The sequence below is a fragment of the Protopterus annectens genome, chromosome 10.part0 (genome assembly GCF_019279795.1).
Source record: "Protopterus annectens isolate FY-2018-M chromosome 10.part0, PAN1.0, whole genome shotgun sequence".
Taxonomy (NCBI): Eukaryota; Metazoa; Chordata; order Ceratodontiformes; family Protopteridae; genus Protopterus; species Protopterus annectens.
This window is the reverse complement of record NC_056744.1, coordinates 1,712,315,811-1,712,336,538: the sequence shown is the minus strand read 5'-3', so window position 1 is coordinate 1,712,336,538 and position 20,728 is coordinate 1,712,315,811. Positions and strand designations below refer to the sequence as shown.

The window sequence follows — 20,728 nt, the reverse complement described above, 5'->3', positions numbered from 1 at the left end:
ACTAGATCAACAAAAATACTAAGAAAGATAGATGGAATAAAAGAAATGTGCAGTATTAGAACAGACCAGGATCTACTATATACTATTGGAATTAACCTAAAAATTACAAAACAGGCAGAAAGATGTGGAAGATATAAAGATAAATATAAGGGAAAAGTACAAAATAAGCAATTTACTGATGACCCAAAAAAGTTTTATAGAGAATTGGGAAATAAGGTAAAAGGAATTGAAAGACCACCAAAAAAAAGAGGAAGTAGGTACATTTTGGAGAAGTATCTACAAAGATCCTGTGGAACATAACAAAGATGCTAAATGGATAGAAGAAGTAAAAGAAAGAATAAGAAGTTTAAAGGTACAGGATATGAAATGGGATGAAATAACAGCCAGAAAGATTGAAATAAAGTTGAGAAAAGCCTCTAAATGGAAAACCCCAGGCCTAGATGCAGTACCTAACTTCTGGCTTAAAGTATTAACTTCTTTGCACAAGGATCTAGCCATGAGTAAGAACTATTTATATGCGCACCCCAAACACACACCGCTCTTACTTAAGAGTGAACCTGCAAGCTACCCTAAAAACTATAAACCAATAACTTGTCTTCACCGATGTATAAACTATACACAGGAATTGACGCCAACTGAGTTTATACTCCTCTAGAAGAAAACTCAATTATGGCAGTAAAACAAAACGGCAATAAAAGAAAGTCATATGGAACAAAGGATCGATCATTTTTTGTTAAACAAAGTCATAATGGAGAACTGTAAGAAAAGGAAGCCTATAAGTATGGCATGGATTGACTACAAATAAGCATTTGATAGTATTCCACATCTATGGATAAAAGAGCGCTTAAAAATGTTTAAGATATACCCTACGCTGACTGACTACATTACTGTAACCATGAAACAGTGGCAGACCACTTTGCAATTAAGCCATGATAAAGGACAGATTATTATCCCATAGATAAAAATCCAAAGGTGGATATTCCAGGATGACTCTCCGTCACCGCTGCTATTCTGACTTGCCATTAATCCATTAAGCTATTTACTTAACAGCTTAGGCCATGCCTACAATTTGGCTTCTAGAAAATAGCAAAGTCTAATGACTTCTCATCTTCTCTTTGTCGATGATTTAAAACTGTATAGTTCATCAGATGAGGAACTGAAAGAACAGCTGCAGGTTTTCAAAAGTTTTTCAGATGATATTGGAATTTCATTTGGTCTTGATAAATGTGCAAAAGCAACCTTTAAAAAAGAAAAACTGCAGCACCAGGAAAACATCAGTTTGGGACAAGAATGTGCTCTAAAAGAACTTGAGCAAGAGGGAGTGTATAAAAACTTGGGAATTGATGAAGGATCAGCAGTAAAACATGAACAAATGAGAATAAAGTTCAGTAAGGAGTACTTTAGAAGACTTAAATTAATCCTGAAAACAGCACTGACATCTAGGAATAAGATTCAAGCCATAAATCAGTTTGTTCTTCCTGTCCTAACTTATTGTTTTGGAGTGATTGACTGGCCTCAAAAATTGTTGGATAGATTGGATATCAAAACAAGAAGGATGCTTCATGTTCACCAAATGATTTATAAAAATCAGTGTATACCAAGATTATATATTCCCTGTTCCGAAGGAGGGATGGGCCTCCTTGAAATTGATTACATGTACAGATCTGCAATCGTGGGACTCCACACATATCTACTGACCTCACAAGATCCAAATGTAGTGAAAGTTTTGAAACAAGAGGAGAATAAATCTAAGATGACATCTCTGCTTAATTTAGCAGAAGCATATTGACATCAAGCAGGAATGGAAATCAAACCAGAAGTGGATAAAAACCAGGCAGCAACTGAATGTGCTAAAAAACAAAACAAAGAATATAAGGTGAAGGACCAGATGAGAAGGCAAGAAATGTGGAAAAAGCATAAATATAGTTGCAAGTATAGAAAACTTCTGGAAGAGCCTCATGTTCAAAAATGAACGCAGAAATGGTTAAGGAGAGGTGAATTCACATCAAGAAATGAAAGGTTAATATTGGCAGCCCAAGACAGTGGGCTACGTACATGATGGTTTACAAAGTCCATTGAACATGTGGGAGAAACAGACATATATAGGTTTTGTAAAACCGAATTGGAAACGGTCACACACCTTGTTGCTGGTTTCGATGCACTAATGGCATTGGAACTGTATACTGAAAGGCATAATAACAGTCACACACCCTGTTGCTGGTTGCGACGCACTAATGGTAGAGGGACTGAAAAATACTGAAAGGCATAATAATGTGGCATGACTGTTACACTGGAGATTGTGCAAACATTATGGTATTGAAGTGGCTGAAAAACACTGGAAACATGAGCCACAAAGAATCATAGAAAATGATTAAGTTTTTATCACATGGGATCACCCATTACCAAGAGTTCAAAAGATATATGCTAGAAAACGGGATACAGTGGTTCAAGAAAAGAAGACAAAAGTAGCATTGATCATTGAAATCTCCACACCTAGTGACTACAGTGTCCTGTGTACAGAGAGGCACAAAGTCATAAAATACCTTGATCTGCAGGCAAAAACAAGAGCCATGTGGAAGAAAGATACCTAGACAGTTCCAATAGTAGTAGGAGTAACTGGTCTTATAAATAAAGAATTTACAATCGTATTTAGATACGTTACCAATTCATGTAACACCATATGAATTGCAGAAGGAGTCATTACTGGGCACACTGCGGGTGCTGCGAAGAGCACTTTTGGCTAACATCAAAGAGTAAAACAATACTAATTTCATGAACTTTAATCGTACTTTGACTTAGGAATGGGGTCCATTCCCATCATGTTATTAGAAACCCAAAAGCCTCGGAGAAATTAAAAACTGCAGCAACAACTATCACAAAAGTCCTTAACAGCCTAACATTTGCATAGTAACTTGATAGCAACCTTTCACACAAAGCACAAAAACCCAAACTCAATCATATGCTTGTACTATAACTTGAATGTGCTTTGCTACTTATCACACTTGGAAATAGCCACACTAACACACTACTCCAGAAAGCCCAATAATGACTATACTACTGACCAATGCAATATTCTACCACATTACAGAAAGGGCCGCTGTTGTTAACAATTTTTATATCACCATTAACAACAGCTTTCAATCTGTCATTACCAAGTTAAGCCAAAGCAGCTTAAATTCCATGCACACTTCAGACCCCCCAGCTCTGGCCACATTCAAAATATCAGCACGGGAGCACAATCAATCCTCCAGTGAATAGAATGGTTTCCTCCAAATGACTGTTCACAGTTTTCTTTACCTCATTATTCACTCAGTGAACGTCCTGGTACTTCTATTCTAAAATTATTCCCACAGATTAAAGGACCTCTTCCACCCTCCCCACACCTAGTATTTTATAATCCTTCTCAGCTCCTTTCCTCCAATTCATCTAACTCCCATCACCTCAAAACTTCACTATATTATTAACTAGTATACATTGGTAAACATATATAAGCAGCCTTGAGCCAACTGCTGAAACACTAATCAATTTAATATAAAGTTTGTATATACTGTCTTCTGTACATTATCCACTTTGTAAGTATATTTGCATGCTTGTCATGATTATAAAAGGCCATACTGAAATATAGCTAAAAACATCAGCTTGACCAATTTGCATAATATAGTTAAAATGAAACAAAGAGCTCTTGGGACATGAATAATTATTATGTACTCACTACAGCCTTCGTTGATGAGGGATGTTATAGTATGCTGAACAATGAATAAAACATTAAAATCAAATCTGCTGTAAATATGCTGAAAAATAAAGCAGAAAATAAAAAGTTTGCTTGAATGTAGGCATAAAGCTTAGCAATGTAAAACGGGCATCCATACTATTACTATGTATGTGTTTTGAAGAAAGAACATCTATTAATATACATGCTTCCTCATAGTGTCAGCAAAAAAGCCCAAAACATAATTCTGAAAAGCAAGTATTGCGTGCACATCAGCAAAACAGTTTGACAGATGCTTCCTTACAGACTTCTGTTACTGGACATGTTTCCTAACAGAATCAGCAGAAAACAATTCTGTATGCTTTCTCACAAAATGTTTCCTTAAAATCAACTCTGACAACACAATATCAGCAAGAAAGATTGACGTGTTTTCTTACAGATGAATGGCCATGCTCTTTATAACATCAGAAGAAAACCTTATCAGCAGAAAAACAACTCTAAAAAAAGTACATGCTTTCGAACAAGCATCAGCAGAGGTGTTTCCTTGCAAAGTCTAAAAAGAGATCCAAGAGGAAAAACAGAATCTAAACTCCATGATAAGAACGGTATAAAAAGACTGTAAAATTAAGATGTGTTAGAGGTATTGGTAGGAACACACTTGTTCCGAGGTATCTTGTAGGGAAATCATAATTCATGCTGATCATAAAGTAAACCTTGTACAATAAAGCTAAAGGCTGTAACAGTATAGTATGTGTCATCTGTTATAGAAATAAGTTATTTAGTAACTGTGCTAAGTGCTGCAAAGTATATTTTCTTATCAGTGTGTGTCTTAAGCAGACTGCAAGTGCAGTTATACAAAACACGGTGTTATAAACAAACTGTAAATTCATCAGTAAACAGTTAACAAGACTTAATGTCTTAAAAAGACTTTGAATACAACATAGCAGCACCTTCATAATTAATTTTTCAAGGAAGAACATATTGTCCAAGTCTGTAACTTGGACTATGTACTGTCATTCTGGCTCATCTCATGTTCTGGTTTTTTTAAGGAATCATTACAATGCAGCCAGTTTTAATTAATGAAATAGTTAAAAGAAGAAGAATTTTATGTTTTTTACTATTTTCATCTAGATTAACATTAAGTATATGTAACATCTAAATTTTCTATTTTTTTCTTTTACTATTTACATGTAGCATAACATTAAACATTTGTACTTTCTAGGATGTTATATTACCTTCAACCAGCTCACACAGTACTTTTTTCTAGTCAAGTGGGCATTCCCAGAGTGGATTTAACAAGTTTTCTATTAAATCACAAGTGTTACTCCTCAATTTTTGAAGAATGCATTCAAAATTAGGTCACAACTATTTTTGTTTTGACAGGATTGACAGATGCGTGTCCTTGGTAGTGTACCTTTTTCAATATAATTTACAACCTGAATAAGTAGCTGTAATTATGTATAAATCAGCAGACTATATAACATTTCTGGAATATATCACAACTTCTTATTTGTTTGGAATGTCAAATGCTCTATACATCAGATGCAGATATGGAGAAACTCAAAATTGGTCACAGCAGTGTGTGCATGTGAGTGTGCAATATGAAAGAACTACCACAGCCGGGCTAGCCACCTGGTGGTGTGAACCTTGGCTCTAGATGACTGTCACTGTTGAAGTGACACCCTCAATCCACATGCAAAAAGGGGAAAATGGGGTTGTGGATGGATGGACCTCATTCTTAAATATTTACTATTACAGCAAGTATGCAACTGCAAATCCTGACAAGAGTGGGCCCCAAGCTCTTCTTACTGACAGGAACATCCGGAGAAAGTATCCTTCTTAACAGTACTGGTAGGCTTAGATCTGAAAACAAAATTCAGGTAATGTTTTGCAAAGGAAACACACCCTGAAAGTTGCTCCCATAGTCAGGGATCTGGAAACCTATGCTGACAGTGAACTGTCCCTTGATCACCACATATCCACTACTGGAAAGGAAGTCCTTTTTCATTGCACAGTTTATATCTAAGGATATGGTGTCCAGGTCAAAGGATGTAATCATTCCACTGTACTCAGCCCTAATTAGGTTGATCAGTGCATATAATGCCCCTTTCAGTATGGACCTGTTGAAACACTTGGCACACCTAGAATGACCACAATGCTTTCTCACATAGATAAAGAGCCTAAATCATAAAAAATATGAAAACTGTCTTTAAGCTTTGTCTCTCTTCTCAGTAACACACACGCTACTAAAAAGCGAACTTTGTTTAAAATAAATCTCTTCAACAGACCCTATCCTGTCAGACATATAACACAGTGGTGTAAACACCTGATCAAGGAATCTCAGTCTCTTTCAGAACATAAACAGGACATGTTGGAGGGATAGATATGTATCAAAGGTAATAATGCTTCTATGGAACAGTCTTCAACTAAGCATAAAAGTACTTTTCTGACTGTATTCCATTGAAATCTGGATGAATGGAAGTGGAACTGTAAATTCTTGCCTGACTTGGCACCAACTTCCCTTATGGAAAAGGGTAACAAGTAAACCTCTCAAAATATCCCTGTTCCATCTGTCTTTGGGGTTATTCATAATTCAAAAATAAGAGTAAAAAACTACCGCAGGAATGTACCTCTGGGCTTCTTAAGTTCCTCATTGACCAACAGCCTAGTAGCTACCTACGAACCAATAATTTAAAGAAGATCACACAGCCACTGTGAAAAGCACAAATATCATCAAGGGCTGCATTTCTGAAGAGGATTCCCAAGCTAGCCAAGGCTCTAAGAAATGTGGCTTATTTCACTTGTAACAATGGCTTCTTATACTTAACATAATTTATACAATTTATAAATCCAACCTGCAAGAGTAAGTTCTCAAACTTTAAGGCATGAAGACTTGGAGGAAATGATAAACATCTTTACATAAGGGCTTGGCTCTATCCACATAATATCTAAACTGGTGTTAAATATTCATGCAATGTAGCAAGTAATCCTCATGGCTGGAGGAGACTGGAAGGAATGCATACAGCTGATGTAATAGTTCAACTTCAACTCAGTCACTACTTTAGGCAGGAAGATAGCATTTGTTTCAAGATAAATTCATTCACTGTGAAAAAATATAGAGAAGGATAAAAAGAAAATGTATAAAATTCAGTAATTATTCTGGCTGATGTACTGGCTACAAAAAAGCATATTTCAAGTAATGTATTTTATATGTACTATGCATCATCTGGCTCAAAGGGAACTGGGACCTATTTTTCTACAATGAAGTACAAGTCCCAAGGGTGTACTGGATTTCACAGGAGAGGTCCTTAGATGAAAGCACCCTTATGAAAATCTTTGCAAAATTTCAACAAATGGGTTTCATTAAAACAAGGGCTTCTCCAAACACTGAGGCAGAAGCAGAGGAAGCCATATCTGCTGAGGCGAATAGGGATCAAACAGGATTGCTTTGGCCTTGTGGAGTGTTGCCTGTTGGAAAAGTCTTATCAGAGAAAGTGGGAGAAAAAGTGTATGGGAGCCCAAGAGGTCTCTTATAAGTTAAAATATCCCCTGGGGGTTTCCTAGAGATGGAATAAGGGAGGATATATCACTGCAGTTCATGACTGTCAGGATGGCAGACAAGTCTTAGCAAGATTTAGCAATTTGTGGAAAACCTTCCTTGTCACTGAGGTGCTAAGGGACCACTCATGGGATAGCAGTAGGTAACTGTTCAGCTTGATAACCAATGAACTTGTCTTCTGAGGGATATGGATGGCAACAAGAAAACAGTTGCTGAACATCATCTGTTCCATTAGTGTCATGGCTTCCCAGCACTGGGGTAGGATCAGGCTTTAATGGACTGTCTGTATGGTTAAAACCCTTACTGGAAGGAAGCCCTGTAAATGTTTAGGGGGTTAACAGGACTGTTCTCTAGTATGTTGATAAAAAGGAAAGATTATTATGAATGTCAGACAACATGAATTAGTCACCTGTTGAAATGCCTACCACCCTTGTGCTTCCTCATCCGTGGTGACTGCATTCATGGAAAAGAAGACACAGGAGGGGACTGAAAAGGCAGTTATTGCTGGTGTCCATTCACCACATTAAAAGATATTTACCTTGAGGCCTGACAGATGCACATTTATTGCCTTAAAAGATCTGCATTCTGAGGCCACTGAATCCAAAGGGTTAACTAGATTACTCTGACATGGAATTTATCATGAGGAATCATGGGAGAAACTTAGCACCTTTAGAAAGAAGTAAGCTGTGGTTGTGGAAAATACGTGAAAAGTGTAAACTGTTATTGAAAAGCCTGAGTTGTGCCTTTGTGGAGTCTTGCAATGCAAAAGACTGTGTCCACCACACTGCAGCCTGAGAATGAACAGAATTGTAGGCTGTAGCTGGGGCTCTGCCATATTCAATGTTATTGCCAGAAACAGAGCAAGCCAATCAGAGACTCCCTAACTAAGAGAAGATTACTAGGAGCCACTTGTCCAGCTATGGAAATACTTTGCTTACTTGTAAAGCCAAGTGTAGTGTAACCATAAATGTGTACATTGTAGATCAGAGTGTGTGATGTACCTTTAAGAAGCATTCCAGTCAGTGGGCATGTGCATATAAGTACTGAGCACGTGCAAGCAAGAGTGCCATTTTGAGGGAGTGGCCAGAGTGAAAGCATGCATATGTGTAGTAGTCAGTCAGTCAGTTAGTCCGTTTAAGTTTAATGTTCCAGCTATCCATCCTGATGTGTCTGTATGCAATAAACTACTTAAACTAACACCCAAGCCTCTTTATCTTATTTGTATGTACAAGACGAGTGACATGGTGTCAGAAAGGTATCCAGAGTTAAAACCATGAGGCAACTGGTTAGAAATGGAGGAATATACAGAAGTGAATCATCCCTACTGCTCAAATGGCTCGCAAACACGTTGGAAACAAATTCCAGGTACTACATTTTTATTTATTTAACATTTGTTGACTGGGAAAGTCTGACTACGCTCTACAGAGCCTATCTTCAGTGGAGGCGTGGAGAGAAACGCTCCAATCGCACGTCTTTAGAATGTGGGAGGAAAGCGGAGTACCCGGAGGAAACCCACGCGAACGCAGGGAGAACATTCAAACTCCACACAGTAGGCACCCCAGCTGAGAATCAAACCAGAGAACCTCCTGCTGTGAGGCGACAATGTTAACCACTGTTGAAAACTAAGCATTAGGAACACAATAAGAGCCGGCAGAAAATAAAAACAAGACTGTTTATTTGTAAGCACTTTCGGTGTGAACGGTGCCTCACCTTCCTCAGACAAAAATTAAATCATTTAACACCCTTTATATAGACAAATTAAAAACAAATCATTCAATTAATGTTCCTATCATCATTTGTTAAAGGGCAAATAACTATACTTATAAAAAACACAAACCACTTTTCCGAATGTTCGGACTTTTCACTCTAAAAACATTTTACGCCAACTATACTTTACACCATAATTCTTATTACTTAAAAATATTCGATTTAAACAGTATATATTTCCACAAGCAAAAATAAATCTAAAAATATAGAAATATAAAAGTATATACATATCAATGTGTGTATCTCTTCGACCATTGGAGTGAGCGATCAAAGCCATAAATATATATATATATATATATATATATATATATATATATATATATATATATATATATTAGGTCATTTGGCATTGTAGAGCTAAAAAAGCTATAAAAAATGCAGGTATAAATTAAATATACCTATGCCACATTGACCATTAGTAAATACTGTGTAATAAATAAACATATTAATGATAAATAATAAATAATATTATTAATCATGAAAAAATGAAAAAAATAAAAAATAATAAAAATAACTTTAGTTAAACTGAGTGTTAAGTATGAATAGAATCCAAGTACACTCATTTAAAACTACAAGTAAAACACGATATACGTGTCCTAAAAGTATACTAGTACTATTCTAAACATAAATATACCTATAAAAATAAATATGTTAAAATAATTTAATATAAATACAAATCATCTCTTCAAGGCATAAAGTTTCAGTATACATTTAATAGATATATTATCATTGAGGCCTGGCGAAATATGTGCTCCTGTCTTAATCTGCCACATCAATTTGTCTATCTCTAGTAAAATCTGCCATGGTCCACCTCTAATGTCATTGGATCTATGTTGTAAAACTGCAAATTTAAAGTTATGTCCAGGGCATTCCAAAATGTGCTTGGCCAGTGCATTATTGGTGTCACCTTTCCCTATGGCATAGCAATGTTCGTATATTCGCTGTTTTAATTTTCTTTCAGTTTTGCCAACGTAATAAGCATTACATTGGCCACATAGAGCTACATAAGTGACACTTCTAGTGTTACAATTGTATCTAGAATTAGCCATATATGTCTTGTTGTTGATACATTTATTACCCACCATAATAAATTTGCACTGGGAACAAGCCCCACATTTGAACGTTCCTTTAAGGCTGTTCAAATGTGGCTTTTTCTTTTTTTCTAACAGGGCCTTTAAATTTTGTCCTCTCCTATAAGTGATACGAGGCCTCACTCCTAAAACCTTAATCAACATTTGTTCTTCTTTAATGATATTCCAATTCTTAATCAGACTATCTCTAATAAGTTGGTAATCTAAAGAAAATGTGCATAAAAAACTAGTCTTGTGCCCACTTTCATTATTACTTTTAAGAGCTACTTCTTGATCCAAGTTGTTATCAACTTGTTGCTCACTTGGTCCTCTTAATAAAGCTTTGAAGTATCCGACCCTTCTTTTATGCACAACTTCTTTTTTAATGTTGGCCACTAAACTAAAAGGGTAGCCTCTATTCATAAACATGCTTTGAAGATGTTCGCATTTGGTCTCAAAATCTAAATAATCTGAAATCATTCTAGCTGCCCTTACCATCTGGCCTTTAACAACGGCTCTTTTTTGACTGTAAGGGTGATTGCTAGAAAAGTGCCGAAATGTATTTGAGTAGGTTGCTTTCCTATATATCACACTTTTATAGTTACAGTTGATTCTATCATTGACTAATAAAATGTCAAGGTAGTTAATAGAGGTCTCTTCTATGTTGTACATAAACTCTAGAAAACTGGTCATCTGGGTAATGCTGTTAATAAAAGTTGGTATTAGGGATTTATCTCCCTTCCAGATACAAAACATGTCATCCTGGTATCTTGTATATCAGGAGATGTTTTTTTGAAACAACTGATTGGGGAACAATAACTCATTTTCCCAGTGCGCCATGATGGCATTGGCGAAACTGCCACCACATGGTGACCCCATTGCCACGCCAGATTTTTGTAAATAAAATTGCCCCTCAAAAACCATGAAGTTGTTTGTCAATACTATCTATAATAATGTTTCAATCAAATATATAGTATTTTCTTCTACTTTTTTTAAAGGCCAGAAAGTCTCTAATCCACTCTAGACCTATTGTTTGAGGAATAACAGTATAAAGGTCTTTAATGTCTATTGTTATGAAACACACATTAGCCTGATATTTCAACTTATTAATGTTTTTAAGAAAACCCCAATAATCTTTGCAGATTTGGGGTTCACTTTCAATGAATGGTTTTAAGACGCTGTCGATGTACTTAGCGCAACTATATGTAATCGATCCACGGCCATCGACAATGGGTTTAAATGGGGGGTTGTTGATGGTTTTATGGATTTTGGGGTTGCCAAAAAGGGCTGGTGTCTTGGGTGCAATCATTGTTAAATAATGATGCAAGTCCATGTCTGTTATACCTTCTAAAAATAAATCATCTAACATGGACCTAATCTTTTTATAAGCTGAATTCACCTCATTGATGGTAACCTGTTTATACACATCTGTATTAAGGTGTTTATTCATGCTTTCAACATAAATATAATTATCCATAAACACCAGTCCCCCACCCTTATCAGGCTTCATAACTCTGATGTTGCAGTGATTTAATAAATTGAGAAAATCGTGTTCTAAAGGGCTAGTGTTCTTATTAGTATTTTTCTGATAGTTGGTCTTCTCAGTGATGGCTCTAAAGTCCATTTCACACATTTTTTCAAAAAAACAGAGGCTTGGATGTAAGGGTGAATTAAATAAACTGGCAACCCTTATTGAACTGATCGTAGTTGAACTCTCCCCCATAAGCAAGTTAAGATTTAACTTGCGAACAAACAGTTTCAAATCAATGACTGTTCTAGCCATGTCTATTCTCCTCCCAGGGACAAAGGTTAACCCTTTTGATAAAAGGGTCAATCATATCTTGATGAATACCCAAAGCAGTATAATTATAAATACTAAAGTCGCCCTCCGACCTCGTATGTATACGAGGGGTAAGACTGTAGCCATCATTCGGGACTATCTCCTCCATTGTTTCCTCCTGTTCCTTATCTGCGGCTGATTCCGATTGGGTTGCCAGTTGCTCTGTTGGGTGTTGGAGTTGGCCTGAAAACCCTGCTGGTTAGATCCCCACATCCTGTTGGTGCTGTTGTCAGGGGATCTATCCTGGTTGTTATTAATACCACCAATGTTTCCTCTGGTGTTATTGTGGTTATTAATTCTCTCACTACGTCTTAATGGCTGGGCTTCATTGTTGTTATTAGGAGAATTGGCAAGTGCTTGGTCATAAGTCTCATCTAATATGCTGTCATTGCCAGTAGCCGAAGTTTCTATGGTAATATTTGATGTAATAAACGGTGGCTTGGGGTAAGCCCTGTTTTTAGAATAGTCATATATATCCCTGGCTATTTTATTCTTTTTTGTGGTAAGCAGTTTATCCATTGTTGCCTCAATACTCGTAAAAATTCTACAGTACTCGTATTTGTATCGAGGGAAATCTGTATGAGTTTTGATAACATGTTCCAAAATCCAGAGTTCCGCTTTCAGAATACCAATATCTGTGTTATAAAAATTGATAAGGGATTGCAGGAATTCAAACCCTTGGTGGTCAAAAAGGTCAATCAATTCCTGGTGGAATGCAGAAATTTCCACCAAGCCCGCTGGGTAGCGCCACTGGCGCAGTCCTTTAGATCTGATTTTTTTTCTCTAAACACTCCTGCAAATAGGAAACCACCAATTGCAACTTTCTGCACTTGTAAAGTTTCGTATCAAAGTCGTTAATATTGTTGGAAAGTAACCTCTCCTTTTGCTCTTCTACAGCTCCAAAAGAAATGTTGTTTCTGTTGCTGGTACTGAAACAGTAATTGTTGTTAAGAAATGTTACCATGGACGGTATTACACCTTCTTGGTTTGGTGGAGCATTATGAAGTTGCGGGGGTACCAAGTCAGAATTGGCCCCTAAGTTGTTACAAAGTGTTGGATTAGTATTATTTACTGCTGCATTACCAGTTCGTATATTATTCATTACACTATCGCTCACCTCCTCTGACCTTCTCGCTGGAGTGTTTGTCACATTGAAACTGGAAGCTTCAAAACGCTGTGTTAAAGAATCCACCCGCCCAAGGAGTAATTGCACTAGGGCGGTTAAATTGCCGATAGCGTTTTCCTGGTTATTAATAGTATTCTCATCTTGTGTAAACAAATTTTGTGATGCCACTCCGGTTCCGTTCACCGTATCCAAACGAATACAAAACTCCAAAAAACAAAAGATAGACTATTGAAAAACTAAGCGTTAGAAACACAATAAGAGCCGGCAGAAAATAAAAACAAGACTGTTTATTTGTAAGCACTTTCGGTGTGGACGGTGCCTCACCTTCCTCAGACAAAAATTAAATCAATCAACACCCTTTATATAGACGAATTAAAAACAAATCATTCAATTAATGTTCCTATCATCATTTGTTAAAGGGCAAATAACTATACTTATAAATAACACAAACCACTTTTCCGAATGTTCGGACTTTTCACTCTAAAAACATTTTACACCAACTACACTTTACACCATAATTCTTATTACTTAAAAATATTCGATTTAAACAGTATATATTTCCACAAGCAAAAATCTAAAAATATAGAAATCTAAAAGTACATACATATCAATGTGTGTATCTCTTCGACCATTGGAGTGAGCGATTAAAGCCATATATATATATATATATATATATATATATATATATATATATATATATATATATATATATATATATATAGATCATTTGGCATTGTAGAGCTAAAAAAGCTAATTATAAACTCTTTACTAAAAAATGCAGGTATAAATTAAATATACCTATGCCACATTGACCATTAGTAAATACTGTGTAATAAATAAACATATTAATGATAAATAATAAATAATATTATTAATCATGAAAAAATGAAAAAAATAAAAAAATAATAAAAATAACTTCAGTTAAACTGAGTGTTAAGTATGAATAGAATCCAAGTACACTCATTTAAAACTACAAGTAAAACACGATATACGTGTCCTAAAAGTATATACTTTTATATTTCTATATTTTTACATTTTTGCTTGTGGAGATATATACTGTTTAAATCGAATATTTTTAAGTAATAAGAATTATGGTGTAAAGTATAGTTGACGTAAAATGTTTTTAGAGTGAAAAGTCCGAACATTCGGAAAAGTGGTTTGTGTTTTTTATAAGTATAGTTATTTGCCCTTTAACAAATGATTATAGGAACATTAATTGAATGATTTGTTTTTAATTTGTCTATATAAAGGGTGTTAATTGATTAAATTTTTGTCTGAGGAAGGTGAAGCACCGTTCACACCGAAAGCGCTTACAAATAAACAGTCTTGTTTTTATTTTCTGCCGGCTCTTATTGTGTTCCTAACGCTTACTTTTTCAATGTTAACTGCTGTACCACTGCTCCGCCCATAAAACTCGTTTAAATGATTTTTATTGCCACAAATTTAAAATGAAGCACTCAGAATGCTCAAAATGGGGTGGCGTGGCCAAGGATGAACACAGGATAGCAGCAGATTTCTTCAGCTCCACCAATTTCACAGCACTGACAGGAAACAATTACTTTAAAAAATAATTTATGAAGTAATTTTCATTCTAAATATGTTTGGAATATATATTTCTTGAATAATATCTAAAAAAGAAAGAAAATTTTAATAATATTCCTGTCAGAAAACACCTTGGACATTTTTCTGTCAGCTCCTCTGTTTGAAATGAGTTCCAGTAAGACAAATTCTCTAGATCCCAGCATCAAGAAAGAACTTCAGTCTCTGATATCTACAATCCAGCAACTTACTGCCAAAATGGATAAACTGGATACTAAAATTGATACCTTCATAGAAAAAACTACAAAACAAATAGATTTGTTACATATAGACTTGCAACAACAGAAGACTCAGATTACAGGCATAGAAGAGACTGTAAATGACATGGAGAATAGAATCCAAGAAGAAGAAATCAACATTGAGTTTTTGCTGAAACAGAACACACATCTACAAACTAAACTTGATGACCTGGAAAATAGATCTAGGCGCAATAACATTAGGATTTTTGGACTGCCAGAAAATATAGAAGGTAACAATATTACTTCTTTTTTAAATACATGGCTCCCTAAAACTTTAGACTTGCCAGAAGCATTTTCTTTTGGTATCGAAAGAGCCCATAGATCCATATCTAATTCTAACTCTAACAAAAAGTATCCTAGATCAGTTATAGTTAGATTTCTATCATCTTTGATAAAGAGATGGTACTTAAATCTGCTTGGGCTAAAGCACCTGTTAAAATTAATGAGGCAACTGTGCGTTTTGACAATGACTATTCTTCCTTGGTAATAAACTAAAAGAAAAGTTTTTCTGCCATTAATAAGAGAGCTTAAGAAAGCACAGTTTAAAACCTACCTTCTGTTTCCTGCCAAACTAAAAATCTTTCTTCCTGATGGCCCTAGAATTTTTGAAGACTTAGACTCTGCATTGCTGTTTATCAAAAAAAAAAATAAGATTTTGGATAAAATAGAGGAAATGGAATGGGCTAGTCCTTCATTAAAGAGGTTGGCAACAGAAGCTTCATGGAAGACTTCAGAGAAGAAAAAAAGACTAAAAAACAAATGACTTGTTCTATGTTTTTTCTTTTTTCTCTCTCTCTTTTTTCTTCACTATTAATCTTTTTAAATACAGTTACTGCATTTTCAGAAAGCCACAAATATTCTGAAAAAGATTTAATCAAAGTTATTTTCTGTGTACAAAGAACTGTTTTTGTTTCATAAATAGTCAAAATATCTGAGGAACTAATAACAAGCTATCAATCAACCTGTTTCTCTTTGTGACAAAGAGACCCAATGTTAGTAATTTGATAATTTTTTTTTCTCTTTTGTTTTAAATAATGACATTCTTTTTAGATTATGCATTCAGTAAGGGGTGGGGGAGGGCAGGGAGAGAAGTGTAATGAAAATATGATAAGTGGAATAATAACTTATTAATTCCTTTTAAAAAAGTATATATGCTGTTTAAATACTGTTGCTAATTATTTTGCCATGATTCTATTGCTTATACTTGTTTACAAATAATCTCTCATGCTTTAATTACTAATAATTAGAACTAAATAGTAGTAAATAATATGTTTCATATCTATCTTTATTAATATAAACAGCAAGTAATATTCCACTGTAGATACTTTTTATAGCTTCCTTTTTTATTTTCTATTTCTTCTCTTACTCTCTTTTTATTTTCTACTCTCTTTTTTTTTTTTCTCTTTTCTCTCTCTCTCTTCTTCTTTCATATAAGTACATTTACATGCTTTTGATAATACTGATACAGGTATAAAATAAGATTTGTATAAAAAATTGAATAGGGGCATAAAAAAATTAGTTGCATTATATATTGATAACTGTGGGCTTAGTTTCACTGTCATAGAGACTGTAATAACTTGTAAAATACTTCGCGAAGGTTTTGCTCTGTTTAGTTTCATTTATATTGCTAAATGAATGTCAGTCACTTGCATTTATCAAAATTCCCGCCAGAATGTTAAGGGAGACAATTTGGGATATGGGTTACCTCGTGGATAGTGTCCTCGAGTTGTTTTAAAAGCTTCAACTCTCAGAATTCACGCAGAGAAGCTGAATGCAGTCAATTTGAACTTTGACCCCTGAATTCACACTGACACATCGCAGATTCAAGAAGAACACTCTACCAGGAAGTAGAACTGCTGCAAATGCGACTCTGCAATGGAAAATGAACTCTTTAACATTTAAATGTGAGTTATTTTTTATAATTACTTACTTATTCATGTTATAATTTATAAAATATGAAAGTTATAATGATTTTAAATGATTCAGTATCCCATAGTAAGCAAATGTGATATTTTAGAAGGCATAGAAAGTAAAACATGTATATATATGTTTTTGAAAGTTTACTTGACTACAACATATTAATGTATGTAAATACTTATGATTTGAACATATTCAATGCTACAATTCATTTGACTTATCTAACTGACAAGCATAAATATCATTATGATTTTATTTTAGAAGAAGTTGTCATGTGACATTTTAAAGCAGCAGTTCAGATATATAAAATACAGATGGCTTTCTTCACAATAATGCAAGTATATCTGGGAATTTACATAGCTATGCAGTATGATTTGTAACCATTTTTATGAACATAAATATTTTATTTTACTGGCAATAATAAGTATGAGAAAAAAAAAGCTTTGATGCAAGTAATTTAAAGTCTTTTAGAAGCTGTTAACTGCATTTCTATGACAGAAAATAGATATATCCTAATATATGTAATGTCTGAACCATAATAGCCTAAGTTATTGACTTTAAATGAACATCAGAACTTATTTTTACAAACTTTGAATAAATTAATATGTAGATATGCCCTTTTTTTTTCTCTTCTTTCTCTCTCTCTCTCGCTCTCCCTCTCACTTCTTTTATTTCTCTCTCTCTTCTTGGTTCCTAATATCAAGTTTATTTGAATGCTATTCGATTATAAATGTATTATATTAAATAGATGTACATAGCAGTATGAATTGTTTTTAAAAGTTTCTATTTGTTTATATGATGCTGATTTATCAAATGTTTAGCTTTGTCTTACTAGATAATCTAATTGAAAGATGTTAACTTTGGTTAATAATAATTAGTATTAAATTGACAAGGTGGCAGCTGAGGTACTGCTGCTTAGGGTAGGGGGTTAACTTGAGTGGTATGTGCTACTCAAAGTTGGAGTTTTTAACTCCTGGCTGGGTGCAAGGTTTAATCCTTATATTATTTTCTTCTGTTTACTGTTGTTTGTATATAGTTCTGACATCCACAATACATTTTGTAAGCTCATTGTCACTACAAACAAAATTGAAGCTTATACAAAATCCCATAAGAGTTTCAATAAATACAGCTATATTTAAAGGTACACCTAAAGGAGGAGGTATAACATTACATATTTTGTTAATTGTTATTCTGATTATAAGTTTTATATGTTTTAAAAATGCCAAATGACTTCTCCAAAAGGAATTTCTTTAAACATTATTGGACTGAATAATCCATGTAAAAGGGCAAGCTTAATGAGATACATTAATTTACATAAGGCCAACTTAGTATTCCTTCAAGAAACACATCTCCTGAAAAAAGATATTGATAAATTAGCCACAAATAAATATACAGTGTTAGTTAGTTCAGAGCACACTCAGAAAAAAGAGGAGTGGCTATTTTATGGAATAAAAGTATGCCCATTCCTAAAACTATTAAGTCTTATGAAGATGATAAAGGAATGTTTTGTATGGTTACAATACAAATTAATGGAAAGACATATACATTAATCAATGTATATTGGATACCAGGAATTGGTATTAATACAGTGAAATACCATCTTAATAAGATCATATCATTCTCTATAGGAGATATTATTTTAGCAGGTGACTTTAATTGTATCCTACATGAAAAAGATACTACTACTACTATAGGGAAAAGGAAAATTACATCTAATGCAAAACATTTAAAGGATTTTGTTAATTCTTATCATTTAAATGATATTAATAATCAGATAGACTCAAAATCATTACCATACACCTTTTTTTCTAACAGATATAAAACTTATTCAAAAATAGATAGAGTCTTTATTTCTAACCAGATGGTAACAGAATTAATTAACTCTAAAATCATTTCATGTCCTATATCAGATCATAATTCAATTGTCTTTGAGTTCATGATAAAAAGTACTTACAATGTTCAGATCAAAAGGATACCAGCATACTTAACTCAATTAAAAGACTATAAAGATTATATACTTTCAGAAGTGCAACATTTTTTAGAAATAAATAATACTCCTGAAGTCTCCATTGTTTATGTTTGGGATGCTTTAAAATCATATCGGTATGGACAAAGTATCAGATGGTATAATAATAAAAGGAAATCTTGGGATAAGGAATTATTAGATATTCAAAGTAAACTAGACTCTTATAAGCATAATAATAAAGAAAATATTATGGACAAAAAAGTAATTGAAGAAATAAACAAACTAAATGAGAAATACAAAGAAATTTTAACTCATAAAGTTAAAATAACTTTAGAGAAATACAAGTTTTTGTCTTACTCAATAAGTCCCAAATACTTACATAGACTTAAAAATAAAACAAAAAGGTTGAATAAGCAAAATCATATCAAAGAAATTTTCTCTAAGGAAAAAGAAGAATGTTTCTAGTCTACCAGAAATATTAGATGAATTTAGAAATCACTTTCACAAAATTAATCATAATAACATTAACATGGAACCTAAAGATAAAATAAAGGAATTTATAACTACAAACATGAATAAAAACTTAATAAACAACAGACTAAACTATTGGATAAAAGTATTTCATATACAGAGGTTGTTACACAAATAAACAAGCTTAAATCAAACAAAGCACCAGGTAATGATGGTATTATACCAGAGATATATAAAATTCTTTCTAAAAGTACATACTTATTAATACATAAGGTTTTTATTTTGGCCCAAAATGAGCTAATAACTCCCCCATCTTGGCAATACACATTTATTTCGCCAATTTTAAAACCCAATAAAGATCCAACTAGATGCACTTAATATCGACCCATTTCATTACTTAATGTTGATTATAAAATGTTTATGAGTATTTTTGCTGATAGATTGAAGACAATCATCCCAGGCATTATAGATATAGATCAGACAGGCTTCATTGTAAATAGAAACACTTTTGATAATATAAGGAGAACTCTAACATTAATTGATTTTGCAAATAGGAGAAAGAAAGATTTAATACTTATTAGTCTCGACATAAGTTCAGCATTTGATTCAGTAAGTTGGGACTACTTGTTTATCTTACTGAAGTGCACAAATTTTTCAGATGCATTTGTAAATCTGACTGAACATTTATATAAAGGAGCATTGGCTTACATTAAGATAGGAACATATGTCTCACAAAAAATACCCATTTTAAAAGGTACAAAACAAGGGTGTCCACTCTCTCCATTATTATTTACTTTAATAATGGAGCCTTGGGATAATCTGATCAGAAACAGTACTGATATAGAGGGATTTGAAATAGATGAAAATACAACATCTAAAATTTAACTTTTTGCAGATGATGTTTTAATTACATCAGCAGGATCTAATTCTTCTATGCAGTCCCTATTTGATAAAATGATGAATTTTAAAAATATTTCTGGTTTAATATTCAATGAAGAAAAAACTAAAATACTACCTATATATACACGAAAAAATGTTCTCATTAGTGATTTTAGTAAATATATTCCCAAATCAGGTCAGATAACTTATCTACGTATAATATTAACTAAATATATCAAATCTATTATACATAATAATTATAATACCTGTCTTCTTAATATACAAAATCTTTTCAATACCTGGAATAATATGTTTTTTACTATGGAAGAGAGACTTACAATTATTAAAATGATAATATTCCCCAAGATATTATACTTAATACAATCAATAATACTCCCACCTACAAAAATAATTATCAAGAAATTGAATACACTAATGTTAAATTTACTATGGGCACCTAATAGACCTAGGATTGCATTAAAGAAACATACTAATAGCTGGTCTCAAGGGGGCATTTCTTTTCCAGACTTTAATTTATATACTATCTCTTCTATTATAAAAGTTATTACTTTGTTAATAGATCAGT

The 20,728-nt window shown here is 33.6% G+C and overlaps 1 protein-coding gene across 1 annotated transcript in view; it reads right to left on the bottom strand.

Annotated features, from left to right (window-relative positions):
* The window catches only part of LOC122813947 (zinc finger protein 85-like), a 269,454-nt gene that overhangs the window by 92,389 nt on the left and 156,337 nt on the right, over positions 1-20,728 (bottom strand). The gene's annotated exons all lie outside the window — the stretch shown is intronic.